Source organism: Malania oleifera, chromosome 6 (genome assembly GCF_029873635.1).
Source record: "Malania oleifera isolate guangnan ecotype guangnan chromosome 6, ASM2987363v1, whole genome shotgun sequence".
NCBI classification, from domain to species: Eukaryota; Viridiplantae; Streptophyta; class Magnoliopsida; order Santalales; family Ximeniaceae; genus Malania; species Malania oleifera.
The window spans coordinates 42046620-42067305 of record NC_080422.1 but is presented as its reverse complement, the minus strand read 5'-3'; positions in this window follow the sequence as shown (position 1 = coordinate 42067305).

Below are 20686 nucleotides of genomic sequence, written 5' to 3'. Positions count from 1 at the left end.
GTCAAGCATTACTATTTTTTCCCCATTTTTTTTAAAGAAACATTTTATTTGTAAGAATTGGCATTAATGACAAAACATGAACCACACATACAATACGTCTCAATCTATTATTTTTTTCTCTTTTGTCATTGCCTTTTAGGAATAGTTTAATTCGATCTTGAGCCAAATTCAAATTAAGCATGAATACACTTGCTCAAACTTATTTATTTATATAAAAAGAAAATTTTTTATAGAAACTACATACTGTGTGTTAGTCTAATAAAGCTTAATCTCGGTTTTGATAATGACAAACTAAGGAATCTAATTGTACTTTCAAGTGAATTTATAGGTATTATATCTTATAAGCACAATGGATCACATTTAAGTTTAAAAGTCATGAAGAAAACAAGTAAAATGAAGAATGGCTAGAGCTTGGATGACGATCAAGCTTCCAGACATGAAGAATGGCTAGAGTTTATTTCATGTTTAATGTAATAGAAGTCTCATGTAAGTAATTCTCAAATTTAAGTTTGTTTATGAAGCTCATAGGATAAATAATTGGACCTAGAGAGCTATTTTAATAACTTGAAAATATTTGTTCAAAGTTCAAATATATTTTCAAATGAATACATATGATTTCTAGAATCAAAAAGAAAAAAGAAAAAATGAATTTCAGAATGTTCGGGCGACCGAGGCTGATGCTCGGTCGACCAAATGCTTGAATTTGAACAACCTGATATGGCATCAGTGAGTTCAAGCGACCAACCTTATGGTTCAATTGACCGAATGAGTTGTTATTGTTAAAGCCCAGACAGTGTTGGTTCGGGCGACCGAACTGAAAGTTTAGTCGACCGAATAGGTTCAAGCGACTGAACTTAAAGTTTAGTCAACCGAAAGGCTACTGCCTATTTCGAAATTCAAAATTTTAATTAGTTTAGGCGACCGAAGTACCAGTTTAGTCTACCGAAGTGCGCGATAAATTTTGCGAATAATGCGATTTCTTTTCGTTTTTGAAATATATTGTTTCCAAAACTTGGGGAAAGAATTCAAACCCAGCTATTTAAGGCTAACCCTAATCATGTTAGACAATCCAATAGCACGAAAATATATTGATTTCATCTTTCAATCTTGTTGTGCACCGTTCTCTTTTTCTGCAAAATATTTTCTAGTTTTTGTACTTCAAGTTCATTGTTTTCAATCCAAAAAACCTAACAAACCTCTTGAGCTTCATATAAAATTATTTTTGAGAGTATCCTAGTGAATTTAACTTGTATAAATCTGCTATTCATGAGAGTTCCATCATTGTACAAAAATTTGCTGTTGTTATTTGTAAACGAACAATTCAGGTGTGAATTAGAGACAAGCAAGAGGGTGTTCTTGCTTGAGAGGTTCTCCACCTATTGAAAGGAGAGAGGTGTTCCACCTACTGAAAGGAGAGAGGTACTCCACCTATTGAACAGAGAGAGTGCGGGTTGCTTGAGGCAAGGACATAGGCACATTGCCAAACCTTGTAAAAAATCTCGGTGTCATTCTTTCCCCTTATCTCTTTACTTTCAAGCACATATATATTGATTTTATTTTTTGTGAATGATTTAGTTTGATTTAGGAGTGCAGTGAATGAATTAATTTGATTTGTGGATGCCTTGGATGATTTAAATAATCTTGTTAATCAAAATATGCTTTAGCTACTAATATATATTGTAATTTAGCCACTAGAAACAATATTGTAATTGTTCATAAATTAGTTAAGTTATTATATAAATTATTTATTAGCCAAGCAAACTATTGTTATTATTTGATTTGATGCAAGTATTGTTGATAAGGTATAGTTGATCACATATCAATATACAAGTTTTAGGTTATCTCATATTTAGGATTTGTTGATTGGTATATGTAGAGACTCGAAAAATTTAAATTATGAAATTAATAAAGGAAAATAAATTTTTAAGGGAAAACTACAGGGCTTCGTTGACGAGTGCCTTGAGCTCGTCGATGAACTACCTTTTCTGATCGGTCGATGAGGCACGTGTCTCATCGACGAAGAAATATCGAGAACAGGGTTTCAGAACTTTCAGGTTCGGCCATGAGATTCATGGGTTCGTCAACGAACTCTTTTCTTCGGTTTGTCAACGAGTCCACGTGTCTCGTCGACGAAGTCACGTGGCCATCCGTTTATAAATAAGCAAAAATCACATTTTCAATGAGGGTTTCAAGATTTTACTGTTTCTCTCTCTAAAATTTTCGTGCTCCCTCCTTCTCTCTTTAGATTCGGCTTTGTTCTTCCCCGTTTTGATGATCAAAAGTTGCCATGATGATCCCGGGGAGATTCTCTAAAACTTAACTGGAGCAAAATGTTGATTTGATTATCTTGGGCACCATCCCAAAATTAGGGTAAGTAAGTAATTTTGGGTTTGTGTGCTTATTTGGAATTTTGGAACCCAAAAAATGTGTTAGATGTTAATATATTGGGGTTTGAGTTGAGTTAACTGGGGTGAATGTGATTTCAAGGTTTGGAGTTTGGAACGTCATAGGCGTGATTTAGGGCTTTTAACAGGCTTCACAGGAATCTGGTAAGGGAATAGATTAAGTCGAGTATTTTCAAAAATTTATTTATGAATTAATGTATTTTTGGGAATACTGATGATTAATGTATTTTTGGGAATACTAATGTTGAACAGAGAAAATAGATTTTATAGCATGTTATAGTATTATACAGAATATAACTCACTCGTGTGACATGAGTATAAATTTAATGTAATATCAGTATGTTAGAAAAGTTATTATTTCAAAGAATATGTATGGTTTTTCAGTAATTTTTAGAAGATCATAGATAGTACAGAAGCTAAAGATATTTCTAGTATATATGATATGATAGTTGGCGCAGATGCCGAGATATGATAGCTGATGCAGATGTTGAGATATGATAGCCGGCACAGATGTTGAGATATGATAGCCGGCACAGATGTTGAGATATGATAGCCGGCGCAAATGTTGTGATTAGTTTTATTATGATGATTTATTCAGAAATGAAGAAATAACAGTCTTATTCAAAAATATGTAAAAGCCAGATCTTATTTCAAAAATGTGAAAATATTATTTACCTACAGAAATATATATATATATATATATATTATGTGAAATGTATTATATAGTAACAGAATACGGATGGTTACGTATGTTAAGAGCACGATGCCGTAATAAGTTAATTAGATTGGTGTAGTAGGATACCCACTGAGTGCCAACCCCCAGAGGTTGTCAGTGAGTAGGTTAGGCGGACTAGATTGGGTACAGCCGACAGTGCAACCACACTGTTCAGGAAGTGTGAGTCGGTGGCCGATTAGCCCAGAAGTGTAGGCGGTGTATTAGGATACCCATTGTATTACTGACCCCTAGAGGTTATCGGTGTAGTAGGTTGGGCAGGCCAGGTTGAGTAAGCAATCGTGCATAGTTATGTTATGTTTGACTTAATCTGGTAGGCTAGCCAGCATTAAGTCCAGCCTACGGGCCGCTCAACTCGGATCATGAGGGGTGGAGTCATGATACACCAATTTACATTCAGGGTATAATTTCAGTATAATACAAATTTAACAGATGATTTTTTAAGATATGAAAATTTTATTATGATCTACTATGTTTAAGAGTAGAGATTTTCATATGATATCAGTTACAACTTAAGATATATATATATATATATATATATTACAGTTACATTATTTGCAGTATATGTTTATAGTATGATAATACTCACATTACCACACATTGATATTAGTCTATTTCCCTTACTAAGAGGTGTCTCACCCCAGCATTACAAATATTTCAGGGAATCCTGACAGACTGGTGGAGCGAGCTCCGTGATAGAGGAGTTCGTAAGTATTACCTAGTTGCAGGGTAAGTAGTCGAGTCAGACTCATGATGGATTTTTGGGGTATATATATGTGTATATGTAGAAACAGTGAAACTCCAGTATTGTATCTAAAGTGTATTTTGGTTCTGCTGCTTAGGTAATATGTATGTATAAACAGGTAAATCCCCGGTACTTATGGGTCCGGGTTGATTTTGACTATTTATTATGGTATTAGAGTATTATTAGAGTAATAATATTTTATGTAAAAGAAAAAAGGTTCTAAAGTCAGTATGAAGCTTTTACGATGAACCTAGAAGAATCTATATTGAGTATGTATACTAAGTTCACCCATATAATAAATTCCCTAAACGCACTTGGAAAAAATTACCCAACATACGAAATGTTTACGAAAATCCTTAAAGTACTTCCATCTGTTTGAGAACCCAAGGCCACATCCATAACTGAAGGTAGAAACCTAAAAGCCATGACCTTAGACGAACTCATTGGGTCACTTTTCACATACGAGGTGGTCATTAATTAAAGAACAACTGAAGTTGGAAAAACTAAGAAATCCACTGCACTTAAAGCTTCCAAAGAAAGCTCAAGTGACGAGGAAGATGAAGAGATGGATGATGAAGACCTAGCTTTAATCACTAGACGACTAGGCAGATTCTTCAAAAAGAATAAAAAATTTACCAGGAGATTTTGAGGATCTAAAATGGACAAAGGAGAAACAAGCTGAAAAGAAACAAAAGTAGAACCTCCAACATGCTATAACTGCAAAAAGGTAGGTCATATTAAACTTGATTATCCACAACTAAAAAAGGAGTCTAAGAAGGAAAAAAGAAGAAGGCAATGAAGACCATAACTTGTGATGACTCCAACTCAAGCAGCTCAGAAAGCGACTCAAGTGATCAGGAGGTGGCAAACGATAAGGTAAACTCTTATTCTAACTCACTCATTGATTCTAGAAATGAATCCTACAATGAATCTTGTGAAATCATGCCATCATACACTGAATTGCAAATCGAGTTATTTAAATTGCATAAAAGGTTTGTTAGGGTGTTTGTGTCCAAAAGAAACACCACACTAAAAAATGAGAATAAAACATTAATGAAAAAATTAGAGTCAAGTCTCACTGTTGAAAAGGAAAAATACTTACACATTGCTGCACTTGAGAAAAAGAATGAAAAACTTTGAAAAGAACTAAAGGAGTTGAAATTACAAGTCACTTGTGAAAATTCGAAAGATTTAAAGATACTAGTCTAGAAATTAAGATAGGAGAACAGTATAAGATAATCTATAACTTCACAAAAGGAAAAGAAAATTTTTACAAACTAGTTGGGTCTCAAAAGATGTCACTAGACAAAGAAGACCATTAGAGTTAATTCATCTAGATCTGTTTGACCATACTAAAATACAAAGTGTAGGAGGAAAGCAATATGCATTCATCATAGTAGATGACTACTCCAGGTTTACCTGGGTATTATTATTAGCCTCTAAGGATGAAGTGTGTAAAATTCTCACCAACCTATGTAAGAAACTCCAAAATGAAAAGGGTTATGGTATTTTACACATAAGAAGCAATAGAGCTGGAGAGTTCAAAAATAAAGACATTGAAAATTTTTGTGATGAAAATGGAAATTCAAACAACCTTTCAACACCACGAACACCTCAACAAAATGGAGTTGTTGAGAGAAAGAATAGATCCTTACAAGAAATGGCTAGGATTATGCTAAATAAGCATAACCTACCCAAATATTTTTGGGCTGAAGCAGTAAATGTTGACCCTATGGGTCATAACATGTTTTGATTATGACAAATACTCAGGTATTTAATGTTAGCCGAGTTGATGTGTAGGTGTATCTTGGCAATATCACATGATGGCACTCGGAGACTCGGAGGAAAATGAAGACCCTAGTTAATATTTATTTGTTGTAATTTTTTCGGTGTACTAAAAAAAGACCTTAGACTGGCCATAGGACACTATTATGCATGAAAATGTTCCCTATTGCCTTAAAGTTAATCATCTTAAGAATAAGAAAAACATTTTAAAAAGAAAAGGATCGAAAGTGCCAAAATTGGAATGTTTGGTCGACCAAACTTAGTTACATTAAGTTTCTCGGTCGATCGAACTCCCACTGGGTCAACAGGTTGACCTCTCGATCAACCAACCAGAAGTATATAGGCATAACCTGGTCGACCGAACATCCCCCCATCAACAAGTTGACCGCTCAGTTGACCAACCAAGTTTATATGGGCAACGCCCTGGTCGACCGAACCCCCACGTGGGAAATGCCAACTATCTGGTCGACCGAACCTCCTAGTTTAAATTGACCCGGTCAATCAAATTGCGCGGATTTGGAAAATTGCCCTTGAACCTGTCAAGTCCGGTCGACCATCTTTCTAGTTCAAAATATTCTCGGTCGACCAAACCTAGACACTCGATCAACCGAACCTTATATACGGTCGACCGGTGCTCCTGGGTTGGCAAATTTTGCCAAGGTTAAAAACGCTGTTGTTTTTATTAATTTCACTTAAACTTTTTTAAAAATTACTAATATGTCTCTAACAGTCATAACTCTTCCCATGTCTATATATATGAGATCATTTGCTAAAATTAAGATAAGATTAGGGAGTTAGATTAAGAAAATTCTCTCTGAATTTTTGAGTGCCCTTTATTCATACACAACCCATATACTCATCCATATGATCATTCTATTGCCAAATCCTTTTGAGTAAGAGTATCTTGAGAGATCCTACACTAGCTTATAGTCTCACACTTGTGATTGCTTTGTTGATTTTCTTGAGAGTTAAGCCCAAAGGATTTCCCCAGTGATTTAGTTCATAAATTCATTTTTTGGGGAAACCTTCTTAAACTTGTGAATCTTTGCATTCTCATTGCAAGACTCAAAAGCTTGTCTTGTGTTGTGAAGATAAATATTTTTGACAAGCTTATTTTTCAAAAATATCTCTTGTGCTTGATCTTTTGAAAATCTTGTTTGAGATATCTGATTGTCATATTGAGAGTTAGGCAAGGATTTTTCCATCGATTTAATTTGATAAATCTTGTGTGGGAAAAATCCTATAGCTAAGTGGGTCTTTGCATTATTATTGTAAGACTCATTTGGGCTTGTATTTTGTGTGTGCAAAAATCTTTTTACTAGCTTATTTTTTAAATATTTATTTGTGCTTGAATATTGAGAAAGTATTGTTTAAAAATATTTAGAATACCCTTGGTAGTAATCTTTGAAACCCTAAGCTTGTGATTGAGATATAGTGATACATAGTTTCAAAGATAGTTCTAGAATACACTCTTATGCTTGATTAGATAAAGTCATTATTCTAAGTGTTGATTGTACACATAGAGCTCTAAGCTTATAGTTCCTATATTATTGATGTGCATTGATTAGTACTTGTGTGTAGTGGTACATATCTGCTTGTGTAAGAAGCATTTCCATGTACGCAAAATTTTATACACATTTGTTGTATTCTAGGCACGGGCCTGAAGAGGGAGACTAGCCTTGTCGAATAGTCCTGGATTGGCTTAGACCCGGTTAGAAAAGTTAGGTGCACCATTTTGGTAAGGTGTAGGTTGAGGTCAGCCCCATGAATTGACCTGGTTGTAATCGATGTCGCTCCACCTGTTAAGTGAGCATGAGTGGAATCCTTGGAATTGCGAGTTAGAGGCAGGGACGTAAGCAGTATTGGCCGAACCCCGATAACATATCGTGTGTGCATTTTATTTTTTTTGTAATTTATTTATCGCATGTGTATATTATATTGTGAATGTTGTGCATAATTTAATTTCACCACGTTTTATTTATATGCGCATTTGGAACTGTATAGACAGACCCTAGGTTGCAAATATACTGCTGTTAGATAAGCTAAACCTAGGAATAAATTTTAAAATTCCAATTTACCCCCCTCTCGGGAATACACCAAAGCTAACAGTAAATACCTCCTATTATGTTATGAACATAGTCTCCATTAGGGCTAACCTAAATAAAACCCCTTACGAGCTTTGGAAAGGAAAAAACCAAACATTTTATACTTCCATGTATTTGGATGTAAATGTTTTATTTTAAATGATAAAGGAGGCCTAGGAAAATTCGATGCAAAATCAAATGAAGGGATTTTTCTAGGATATGCTCTGAATAGTAAAGCATTTATAGTTTACAACAAAAGAACATTGTTTGTTGTAGAATCCATTCATGTTGCATTTGATGAAGCCAACCCATTCTCTTCTAAAACTATTGATAATGATGATCTAGAGCTTAGAAGACTTAGCAATTCATGATAGCAAAAAGGAGAGCATTGAAACTAAAGAACCATCAAATGATGACTCTCTAAAACAAGCTAAATTGCCAAAAGAATGGAAATTTGTGAAGAATCACCCTATGGGCCAAATCATTGGTGAACCATCACTAGGGGTGTCAACTCGTTCTTCACTTAAGAACCTATGTAATCATTGTACATTCTTGTCACAAGAGGAACCTAAGAACATTAATGATGCAATCAAAGATGATTCATGGGTATTAGCCATGCAAGAGGAGCTAAACCAATTTAAGAGAAATAAAGTTTGGAAGTTAGTTCTTAGACCCGATGATCATTCAATAATAGGCACTAAATGGGTTTACAAGAATAAAAAGGACAAAAATGACATTGTTTTCTGTAACAAGGCTAGACTCGTAACGCAAGGTTACAATCAAGAAGAAGGTATTGATTTTGAGGAAACCTATGCTCCTGTAGCTAGAATGGAAGCCATTCGTTTGTTACTTGCCTATGCATCCCATAAAAACTTCAAACTATATCAAATGGATGTGAAAAGTGCATTCTTAAATGATTTCACAAATGAAGAAGTATATGCAGAACAACCCCTAGGTTTTGAAGATTTTCACTTTCCAAATCATGTGTTTAGATTGACAAAAGCCTTATATGGGTTAAAACTAGCTCCTAGAGTTTGGTATATTAAGTGGCTTTCTTCTAGGAAGTGGATTCTCGAGAGGAAATACGGATAGTACTCTCTTCATCAAAACCCGGGTCAATGATATGCTTATCATTCAAATTTATGTGGATGATATCATATTTGGTGCTACAAATGAGAATCTATGTAAATAGTTTGCTACATGCATGCAAAATGAGCATGATGGGTGAACTGACATATTTTCTTGGTCTTCAAATCAAAAAAGCTAAAAATGGAACTTTCATAAACCAATATAAGTACATAAAAGACCTATAGAGACCCGGGAAAATAGAATAATTAAAGAAATGGAAGAGAAGGAAAAAGGGAATTTTAAAAAGGAGAAAACAGGGCTTTGTCGACGAAACCCAAGGTCTTCGTTGATGAATGTCCCATAGATTTTGGTGACGAGGTACATGTGTCTCGTTGACGAGAGATTACCGAGAGTTTGGGAAATTTCAGGAATTTCAGGTTCGTTGACGAAATAGACCCCTGGTTGACGAAGTGTCTTTATGGATTTGTCAACGAACCACTTGAATTCGTCGACGAATGTTGGGTTATAAAGGTTGGAAACCCTCATTTCAGCGCACCATTTTTCTCTCTCTAGAACCATAGTCCCCTCTCCTTCTCTCTTTGTTTCCGACTTCGTTAAAGCCTGGATTGACGATTGGGAACCACCATGAGGTTCATGGGAAGATTCTCTGCAACATAGGTGGAGTAAATTTTCAGTTTGGAGTTCTAGGGCATCATTCCAAAATCAAGGTAAGTAAGAGATTTTGGGGTATTATGGTTTGTTTGTAGTATTTGAAATCTGGGAAGTATTATACTGAAATTGTTGTGGGAAATTAGTTGACTGTTTTGGTAAAAATGTGATTTTTAGGCTTTTGAGTTAGGAACACCGAGGAGCGGCAAGTTTTGGGTGTTGGTGGACCTATGAGTAATCCAGGTAAGGAGAATAAATTATAGTAGTTTATTTATGAAAATTATGGATTGAGAAATATGTGAAAATGGTATTATGTATTTTACTTGAAATTTATTATGATATAAATATCAGATGAAATATGTGTGGCATATAATTTATATTGAGATAAGTTTAAACTGAGTTAATTAATTTACCCTGTGAAATACGGGATACTGAAACGTGTTTTGATATGAGAATTGAAATGTGGAAAATTAATGAAAGTGAAATGCGCAGGAAATGTATCTTTTGAGAAATGAAGAAATGTGAAGTATGAAAATGTATGTTGAGAAATATTGAATAATTGTGAAATGAGATATGTATATGATAGTATGAGATGAAATGTATTATGATTTGAGGAAATATCATTGTAATGATGAAATGTGTTGAGAATACTGATATTGAAATATGAATATGAGAAATGTGATTATTGTACCATTAATTCTGCAAAATGAAAATGAGAAATGTGGATAAAAGAAATGTGATTTTGAGAAATGTGAATGTGTGAAATGTAAATATTGCAATGTTAATTCTGCAATATGAAAAAAATAAATGTGAATATAAGAAATATGATTACAAGAAATATGAATTTGTGAAATTTAAATATTGCAACGCAAAATTCTACAATATGAATACTGAATGATGGGAAATGAAATGTGAAATTCTGAAATATGAATATAGACATGTGATTGATGAAATACCAATACCACATAACGATTGCTGGTATGTGGCAGTGATAACCCGAATGGATGGATATGGAAACCCTAATGATAGGTTGTGATATGGAGTACAATACCGTTGCTAGTGGTGTTAGTGCAACCACACGGACTTGTGGAGCGTCTGGCGTGACAGTCAACTGAGCTGTATAGTAGAGTTGTTGTGCCCCCTGAGTACGAATCAGGGCTATTGGCTAGTTAGTTGTACAACAAAATACGGGATATATGATGATATTTGACCTAATCGAGTCGACCAACCGCAGTTAGGTCCAACCTTCGGGCTGCACAACCCCATTCATGTGGGGAAGCATGACGTGCAGCGATATCCTCAAGGTAGCCATGAGTACAGACACTGATGTATCAGTTATGGTGACACTCATGAACTAGAAATGGGATATGAAAGAAAAATGAAAATGAAATGAAAATGGAAATGAAATAAGAATGGAAACGAGAATGAAAATGAGAAATGAAATAGTGTGAGTTAATAAATAAATAAAGCGAAGTAAAACACATTGCTTGAGGGCTTACTGAGTAAGGTGAGTGCTCTGATAAGTATCAGTTGTTGCTGAACCCGAGTTAATCAGGTGAGGCTGCAAACAATATCAGGATAGAGGGAAGCTACTTGTATGGGCGGGTAAGCTTCCCTATTCACAGGAACTTTGCCAATAAATTTGGGTTACGAATGAATGATTTTGGAAATGAAAGTAAAATCTTATGAAAGCTTGTGTTGTATATCTATATGATTATGATTATGGAAATGGTGTATTTTCTCAGAAGATATTATTACTGAATTGAATATTAGTTATGATATAATGAATCGCATACTGCCACACACTACATATAATTCATTCTATCTTACTGAAATGTGTCTCACCCAATTATTTAAATATTTCAGGAAACCAAGATAGACTTGGTGATAAAGTTTTGAGGTAGAAGGGAGCAGATACCCTGAGTAGACAGGGTAAGTATTTTGAGTTAGGGAGGTTGTTTCCCCTAGAGGTGTTGCATCAGTCTTGTATTTATCAATGCTAGTACTCTGGTATGTGTATTCGCTGTTGTATATTTATGATGACTTCTGTTGCTAGGTTTATGTTTATGAGAATGTTTGTTCCCTGTACCCACTTTGGGTTGGGTGATGTGTATATGGTATCAGTGGTGTTGACGTGGCCGATATGTGATGACAATTAATTGGTAATTATATATAAAAAAATGATATGAAAAATCAGGGCATCACAGACTTGCTTAAGAAGTTTGACATAGAAGGTGGCAAGGCATTGGGAACACCAATGAGCACTTCCATTAGTCTTGATAAAGATGAGTAAGGGAAACCGGTAGATGTCAAATACTACCGAGGTATGATTGGTAGTTTGCTCCACTTAACAGCTAGTAGACCATACATAATGTTCAGCTTTTATATGTGAGCTAGATTTCAAGCATCACCTAAGGAATCACATCAAATTTCTGTTAAAAGAATTTTAAGATACTTGATAGGTACTATAGACTTAGGATTATGGTATCCTAAATACACATACTTTGAAATGATCAACTACTCTTATGCGGACTATGTCGGGTGCAAAATTGATCGCAAGAGTACAAGTGGTACATGTCACTTCTTAGGAAATTCTCTAGTATCTTGGTTTTCCAAGAAACATAATTTCATGGCATTATCAACCACTGAAGCTGAATACGTTGCCGCTGGTAGTTGTTGTGCTCAAGCGTTGTATATGAAGCAACAACTTAAAGACTATAATTTGGAATATGAGTTGTGCCTATAAAATGTGATAATACTAGTGCCATTAAATTATCCAAAAATTCGATATCTCACTCAAGAACAAAGCACATCGATATAAGACATCACTTCCTTAGAAATCATGTGCAAAAGAAAGACATTAGTCTTGAATTTGTGAGCACGAATGAAAAATGGGCTGATATATTCACGAAACCTCTTCAAGAGGACAGTTTCATATCAATAAGACATGAATTAGGCTTATTACATGCTTGGGAAATAGTTTAAGGAGAAATTGTTCATTAAATTGAGTGTTCCAAGTGAAATTCTAAGTCATTTACAAAATTTCATAACTTCGGGTGGCCGAAGGGTATAATTCAGTTGATCAAAAGCTCATTAGATTGGTCGCTGAGAGTGTTCAGAGGTTCAGATGACTGAAAGCTTAATATAGAGTCAACCAAAGACTTTGGGCAACTGAACTCCCTGTTCAGGTGACCAAATGCTTATTGTGTTAGGAGTTTTTAACATCTAGGAAGTCCGGGCGACCGAATGTGCAGTTCAAGTGACCGAACCTCACAGATATAAAATCTGAAAGTCGCAATAAACCCTAACTTTTATGCATTTCAGCCACCCGAACTCTATTTCGCTCTCACTCAATACTTCATCCTACCCTATTCAAGCCTTCTACACCTCGTCTTTGCTTCAAATACTCATATCTAAGCCTAGATATTGCTTGTCAAGCTCGAATTTCACATTTTTCTCTAAACTTTACCTATGAAATCATGCCAAGATCTAAGAATGTCGCTCATAAACATCAAGCCACGAAAACACATAGCAAATTCACCACTGGCTCTTGACTATGGGAGCAACGAAACTCTACAATGAGCATCTTCGCTCCGTAGAACTCATTCTTGGTAAGATTTTAGACATGCATTTTATGGAAGAAAATTTTTCCAATATTATTTGGATGTTTGTTGCCTTAGGTTGGGATCGATTTATCTCTTATCAACCCAAAGGCGTGTAACCAAACCTAGTACGCCTATTTTATGCCAACTTAAGAAGGGAAGAAACCATATACACAATCCAAATCATGAACAAATCTACTGCACTCACCCCACAAACAATAGCTGAGAGATTTTGAATTCAATATGGGGATTTTGAACGTCCAAACTTAGGACAAACTTGGTTAAAGGAACAAGGATTTACACCCCAAGACTTTTTGCCTCTTATCTTGACAGAACCACCAATTGTGTTTGGTCATCCGCCTTTGTGTAGGTAGTTAACCCTTGAGGCAAAGATCATTCACTTCCTTATAATATATAACATTATAACTAGGAGTGGGTTAAAAGACCATATTTCCTATTTAGACAGTTTTGTTATATGGTGCATATATGCAGGCAAGCGTCTTGATCTTTCAAATTTTATACTAAAATGGATTATCTGTAACATTCTTAAAGTTCTCACCATTTATTTATTTAAATATATATATATATATATATATATATATATATATAACCATATCTACGTAGCGGATACATAAGTTATACAACCATTTATACTGTACAATACCAGAACTCAAAATATTCAAACCATAGTCATATTAAACAACTCCTTCCAGTATCACCTACCCCAAAAATACAAAACTCTGTCACAAACTCACCCTACAATCAGGGTAATCAAGTAACCTTTCTATTCGTGAGCCTAATATGCTCGCCTACCTAGCTCACCTGAAAAATGGTAAATTAATAGGGTGAGATGACGCTCAGTAAGTGGAAATATGCTATTACTAGTGTGTGGCGACTGATTAGTATAACTATAATTTAAAATTGCATAATCTAGCAAATCTGTAAAACACATGTATAGTGTTTAAAACATTTGTATCATCTGAACTTTCTATCATTCATACTGCTCTATAATACTATATACGACAAAAGCTGTAAAACTGTACCCATATACATATACATAACTGTACTCTTTCCCTAGGACTCTATATGGCATGATTTGACCCCTCATGATAGGGTTGTGCGGCTTGTAGGCGGAACTTAATCTGGTCAGCCCTCCAGATAAGTCACTATACTTTACACTACCTCAGCCCGGCCAAACTGCACACTCTCCTAGGCGCGGGACTAGTTGCTACCTCGACAAACTGGCCCCCTCAAACCAGTGAACTGGGGAGCTGCATCCTCTCCGAGCATAGTTTGATGGTACCTACACACTATCTGAGATATGTGGTTGCACTCTATTTTGTATATAACAATGGTACCGTACTCTGTAATTGTATCTGTCTATAATCTTTCCATAGGGATCTGATACTATATACGTATATACCATACTCTTTTCATTGATTTCATTATATTTCCAAAATAACCATAACACAATTAATCTGAACTGTAAATATTGTAATATCTGTAGCATCTTGATGCTATAACTGTATAATATGTCCATACTATCTATCTGTGTAATCTGTCTGTATACTATAAGTATTATGGCATTTAGGAAAACATAACATTCTGTAAATACTATGTATACTGATCTGAATAAATATCTGTGTACACACACACACACACACACACACACACACACACATATATATATATATATATATATATATATATCCTGTGAAGCTATCTGAATGAAGACTATATATGTACTTATATCTGTCTGTATAACATCATATACTGGGAAAAATGTATAAAATTCTACATTAAATAATATCTACTCAGGCCACACATACTTTAGAATGTCGTATTCTGTAAAAGCTACATAGTAACTAGTATACATGCACATATGTAAAATTCCTGTTAATATAATCAAATCTCCTAGCATAGCATATTTCCCTTACCTAGTTTCTAAAAAGCCCTCACTGAACTCTGGCCCTACACACACAGAGTTTTCCACTGAACACCCTGAAAACGACATCCCTCAGAACAGAACATCAATATTTTTCGGCATACAACATTTCTTATAATTACAGGGAAAGCATATTTTGAATAAAACACCTTACCCTGAATTTGGGATGAATTTCAAACCACTCCCACCGATGATCCGCTCCAGTAGACTTATAGAGAATTTCGCCAGAAGCGTCGTGGTGGTTCCAGATTGTCGATCTAGTGAGAGATGGGGTCGAGATAAAAGAGAGAAGGAGAGGGGTGCATTTTAGAGAGAGTGAGAGGTGATTTGTGCTGAAATTCTGTAAAAAATCCGAGTTTTAGCAATTTATAGAGCCGAATTTGTCGACGAGACACGTCACCTCGTCGACGAGTCCTTAAGGAATTTTGTCGACGAACTTCCTCCCTAGTCGAAGAATTTCAGACTGCCCCAAAAACCTCTCTCAGTATTTTCTCATCGACGAAACTTGACCTCGTCGATGAGCTCCTCTTATATCCTCATCGACAAATCCCCTGTGTTCGTCAATGAGAGCCCTTCTAATTTCTCAGGTTATTACATCCAAAGTGCAATGTCATTGACGAAGGAATACCATGGTTCCATTTCCCTCCCTCTTTATTATTTAAATACTATTATTCTTCGGGTCATTACATTCTCCCCTCCTTATAAAATTTTGTTCTCGAAATTTACTATTCATATAACTCATCATTCTCTAAAGGCAAAATGGTCTACTTATTTTATTACCTGCCCTCACATATGGCGGAGGAATACCATGGTTACATTCTATGTTCTGGGAGATTACACAAATAAAATTAAAAACTACTTACTAACTAAATAGTACATGTACCTACAAAAGAAACATTACCTAACTATTTACATTACCTGGTTACTCTTGGAATAAATGTGGGTATTTCTTTTTAATTTCATCCTCGAGTTCCCATGAGGCTTCTTCCATAGCATGGTTTCTCCATAAAATCTTCACTAGCTGAATTTCTTTAGTATACAGTTCTTGTGTTTTTCTATCTAAAATCTGTATTGGCATCTCTTCATAAGCTAGTGAATCCTTGAGTTCTATCTTTGCATAGCTGATTATGTGGGACGGGTCTGGGATGTATTTCTTTAACATAACAACATGAAACACGTTATGAATTCGAGCCAAAGATGGCGGCAACGCTTGCCTATAGGCAATTGACCCTATTCTCTCTAGTATCTCAAAAGGGCCAATATACCTAAGGCTCAACTTGTCATTCTTTCCAAACCTCATAATCCTTTCAGAGGAGCTATCTTCAAAAATACTCAATCTCCCACATCAAACTCTTGTTCTCAGTGATGAGTGTTTGTGTAGCTTTTTTATCAACTCTGCACGGTACTAATTCTTTCTTTAATTAGTTGGACCTTATCACACGTCTTCTGTACAATCTCTGGACCCAAAACTCTCCTCTCGCCTACCTCATCCCAAAAAAGAGGAGAACGACATCTCCTATCATACAATGCCTTGTAGGGTGTCATGCTGATACTAGCCTGATAACTATTATTATAAGCAAATTCAACTAGTGGTAGAAACTGAATCCAGCTACCCCCCAAATCTAGTATGCAAGCATGAAGCATATCTTCTAATGTTTGGATCGTCCTCTCAGTCTGTTCATCTATCTGGGGATGGAAAGCAGTGCTGAATGCTAATTGTGTACCCATAGCCTCCTAAATACTCATCCAAAATTATGAAGTAAATTGAGGATCTCGGTCGGAGACTATGGATACCGACACACCATGAACGTGAACTATCTCCTGAATATATATTTCTACCAATCTATCCATGGAATAACAGATTTAATCGGAATAAAATGAGCAGTTTTCGTCAAATGATCAACAGCCACCCAAATGGCATTCAACCTCTATCGCGCTGGTGGTAATCCCATAACAAAATCCATCGAAACGTGATCCCATTTCCACTCAGGAATAAACAAAGGCTGCAACCGCCCTGCTAGTCTCTAGTGCTCAGCTTTAACCTGCTGGCACGTCAAGCACTGCTGTACAAATTCAGCTATCTCTCTCTTCATTCCACTCCACTAGAAGTACTCCCTCAGATCCTGATACATTTTAGTGCTACCTGGATGTATGGTGTATAAGGATCTGTGAGCCTCCTCTAATATAGTTTTCCAGATCTCGATATCTGTAGGAACACAAAGCCTAGTACGGAACCGTAGGGCTCCATCATCTGATATGCTAAATTCCTCACCCTGGCCATCTCGAACCATAGCCATTACCTTTGCCAACTCTGCATCATCACCCTGGGCTACTTTAATCCTTTCGTATAGCATAGGCTGAACCACTAGACTGGTAATGACTGCCTGACGACTCTTCTCTATCAACTATGCTGAGCATCTCTAAATCCATCAAAATTGAGTGCTAAAACTCCATAGCTACCAGTTTGGGTCCCTTTAACTTCCTACTCAGAGCATATGCCACTACATTTGCCATCCCTGGATGGTAACTAATCGTGCAATCATAGTCTTTAATGCTCTAACCACCTTCTGTGCCTCATATTAAGCTCTTTCTGAGTGAAAACATATTTCAGGCTCTTGTGATCTATAAAAATCTTGCACTTTCCACCATATAGGTAATGCCTCCAGATCTTGAGAGCATACACCACTACAACTAGTTCTAAATCATGGACAGGATAATTTTTCTCATATTCTTTAAGCTGTTTAGACGCATATGCAATAACTCTATTGTGTTACATCAACACGAATCCAAGTCCCTTCAGGGACGCATCACTATATTTTACAAACCCATCCTCCCCTAAGGGAATAGCTAGTACTAGAGCTAAAACTAATCGCCACTTTAATTCCTAAAAACTCTGCTCACAGTCGTCAGTCTAACCAAACTTCACATTTTTTCTCGTAAGTTGTGTTAACGGACCAGACAACCTAGAGAAGCCATCCATGAAGTGTCAGTAATAGCCTTCCAATCCTAAAAAACTTTTGACTTCTTGAATACTTCCCGGCCTTTTCCAACTCACCACAGCCTCTATCTTACTCGGATCAACTTATACTCCCGCTTTAGAGATCACATGGCCGAGAAAGGTAACTTGCCTTAGTCAGAACTCACATTTCTTGAATTTTGCATACAATTTCCTTTCTCTCAATATCTGCAACACTAGCCTTAAATGATATTCATGCTCTTTAAAACTCCTCGAGTAGACTAGTATATCATTAATAAAAACAACCACAAACTGATCCAAATATTGATGAAACACTCGATTCATTAAATCCATGAATACTGCCGATGCGTTCGTCAACCCAAATGGCGTCACCAAGAACTTGTAATGCCTATATCGAGTTCGAAATGCAGTTTTTGAAATATCCTATGCTCTAACTTTCACTTGATGGTAATCCAACCGCAGGTCAATTTTAGAGTAAACCTGGGTCCCCTGAAGTTGATCAAATAAATCATCAATCCTAGGGAGAGAATATTTATTCTTAACTGTTAGTTTATTTATCTCTTTATAATCGATACACAACCTCATGGTCTCATCCTTCCTTTTCGCAAACAAAATTGGCGCACCCCAAGGCGACACACTGGGCCTGATGAAACCTTTATCCAGCAATTCCTATAATTGTTCTTTCAATTCTTTTAACTTTACTGGGGCCGTATAGTATGGTGCTTTGGATATTGGTGCAAATCCCAGCAACAGATCTATAGTAAACTCAATCTCATGGTCAGGTGGCAAACCAAACAATTCTTCTGAAAAGACATATGGAAATTCCCTCACTACTTATATGTCAGCTTGTCTCAATTCTTCTTTTGGAAATTCTTTTATGTATACGACATACCCCTGGTAACCATCCCGTAGCAGTCTCCTCACTAGCCGACACTAGCTGTGGTGAGGCACGTACACGTGAACCCACAAATCTGTATTCTTGCTCATCCGGGGGGTCTGAAAATCACTTCTTTCTAGTGGCAATCTATGCTAGTGTAATGAGTAGCTAGTCAGTCCATGCCCAGTATCACATCAAACCTCTGCAGATCTAGGACCACAAGAACAACTAACAACACTCTCTCCTAAATACTTGTTGGAAAATTCCAAAGCACTTTCTTGCATTTTACCACGGATCCTATCGACGTACCCACAAATAATTCTACTTCTAATAGCTATGTCTCTACCTCAATTATTCTGACATACCTGTTGATATAAAAGAGTGGGTGGCACCTGTATTAAACAAAACAACAATTTTATATGGTAAAGCAGTAAGGGTACCTGTGACCACGTCTCCAGCCATCTCAACGTCTCCTAGCGTCAATGCATAAACCCTCTCCAACGCGGTATTTCTCTGCTGACCTCTGCGGGGTGCCTGATATCCTCCCCGAAATGGCCTAGGAGCCAGTACATAACCTGGTGGCATTTGACAGGATCGAGCCATATGACCGGGCCTCCCACAGCGATAACAGACATTCTCCCCCAACCGGCACTCACTAGGGTGTCTCCATCCACATCTAGGACATATGGCAGGAAAATGTCCACTCTAAAATCCCCTGTGCTCTACCGTCTGTCTGACCTCCGCCAAATCTACCTCCTCTCCAAGGGCCTCAACTGGAACCCGCCTGAAAACTCAAGGGCGCAGTCCTCTTCTTCTGACTTTATGCCTCAGTCTCCTTAGGTAGACTCTCCTCGACTATAATAGTACTGTCAACCAACTCTACAAAATCCTGGATCCTCAATACTGCCACTTGCCTATAAATATCTCGCCTCAAGTTTCTCTCGAACATTCTAGCCTTCTTCACTTCATCGGGGACAATATATGGGCAGAAATGCGAGAGCTCGATAAATCTCACCGTGTATTGCTGGACTGTCAATGACACCTGGGACAAACATAGAAACTCCTATACCCAAGCCTCTCTAACTGAGGCAGGATAGTACCTATCGAAGAACATCTCCCTAAATCGAGTCCAGGTCATCGACATTGGTATAGCCGTATGCTCCTCCAATAGTCTAGTAGCTGTCCACCATCACTCGGCCTCCCCCGCCAGCCTATATGTAGCATATAAGACTCTCTACTCATTGGTGCAGTGAAGTACTGTCAGGATCTTTTCTACCTTCTACACCTAGTTCTCAGCAACTGCAGGGTCAGCTGCTCCAGAGAACGTTGGCGGGTTCATCTTCATAAATTTTTCTATGGTACATCCCTGAGCTGGAGATGGACCTCCTTGCTCTCTAGAGCTCCGTGCTATCTCAGCCATAACTTGCTGAGCCACATTGCGCAGCATAGCATCTGAATCAGCACCTCTTACGTTAGAAGGACCTGCTCCATCATCACCATTAGCGTGAGCGCTACTGCTTCCTGGGTCCATCCTACAATATACAGAACACCATTTTAGAATCCTATTTCCCGTACAAACCTAACTTATTCTACTCAACTAAAACTCTAGATTCCCTATTATCAATCCCTCATATTCCTGACCCTAATCAAATCCTACAATCTAAACACATGACTCATCGATAGTTTACTATGGCTTTCCAGAAATCATCACCCCAGGAAAAACACAGAAACCACCACGGAAATCTTGTATTCAGACCACAAATCAAACCCTAAATTCTTTCCTATTTTATAGTATT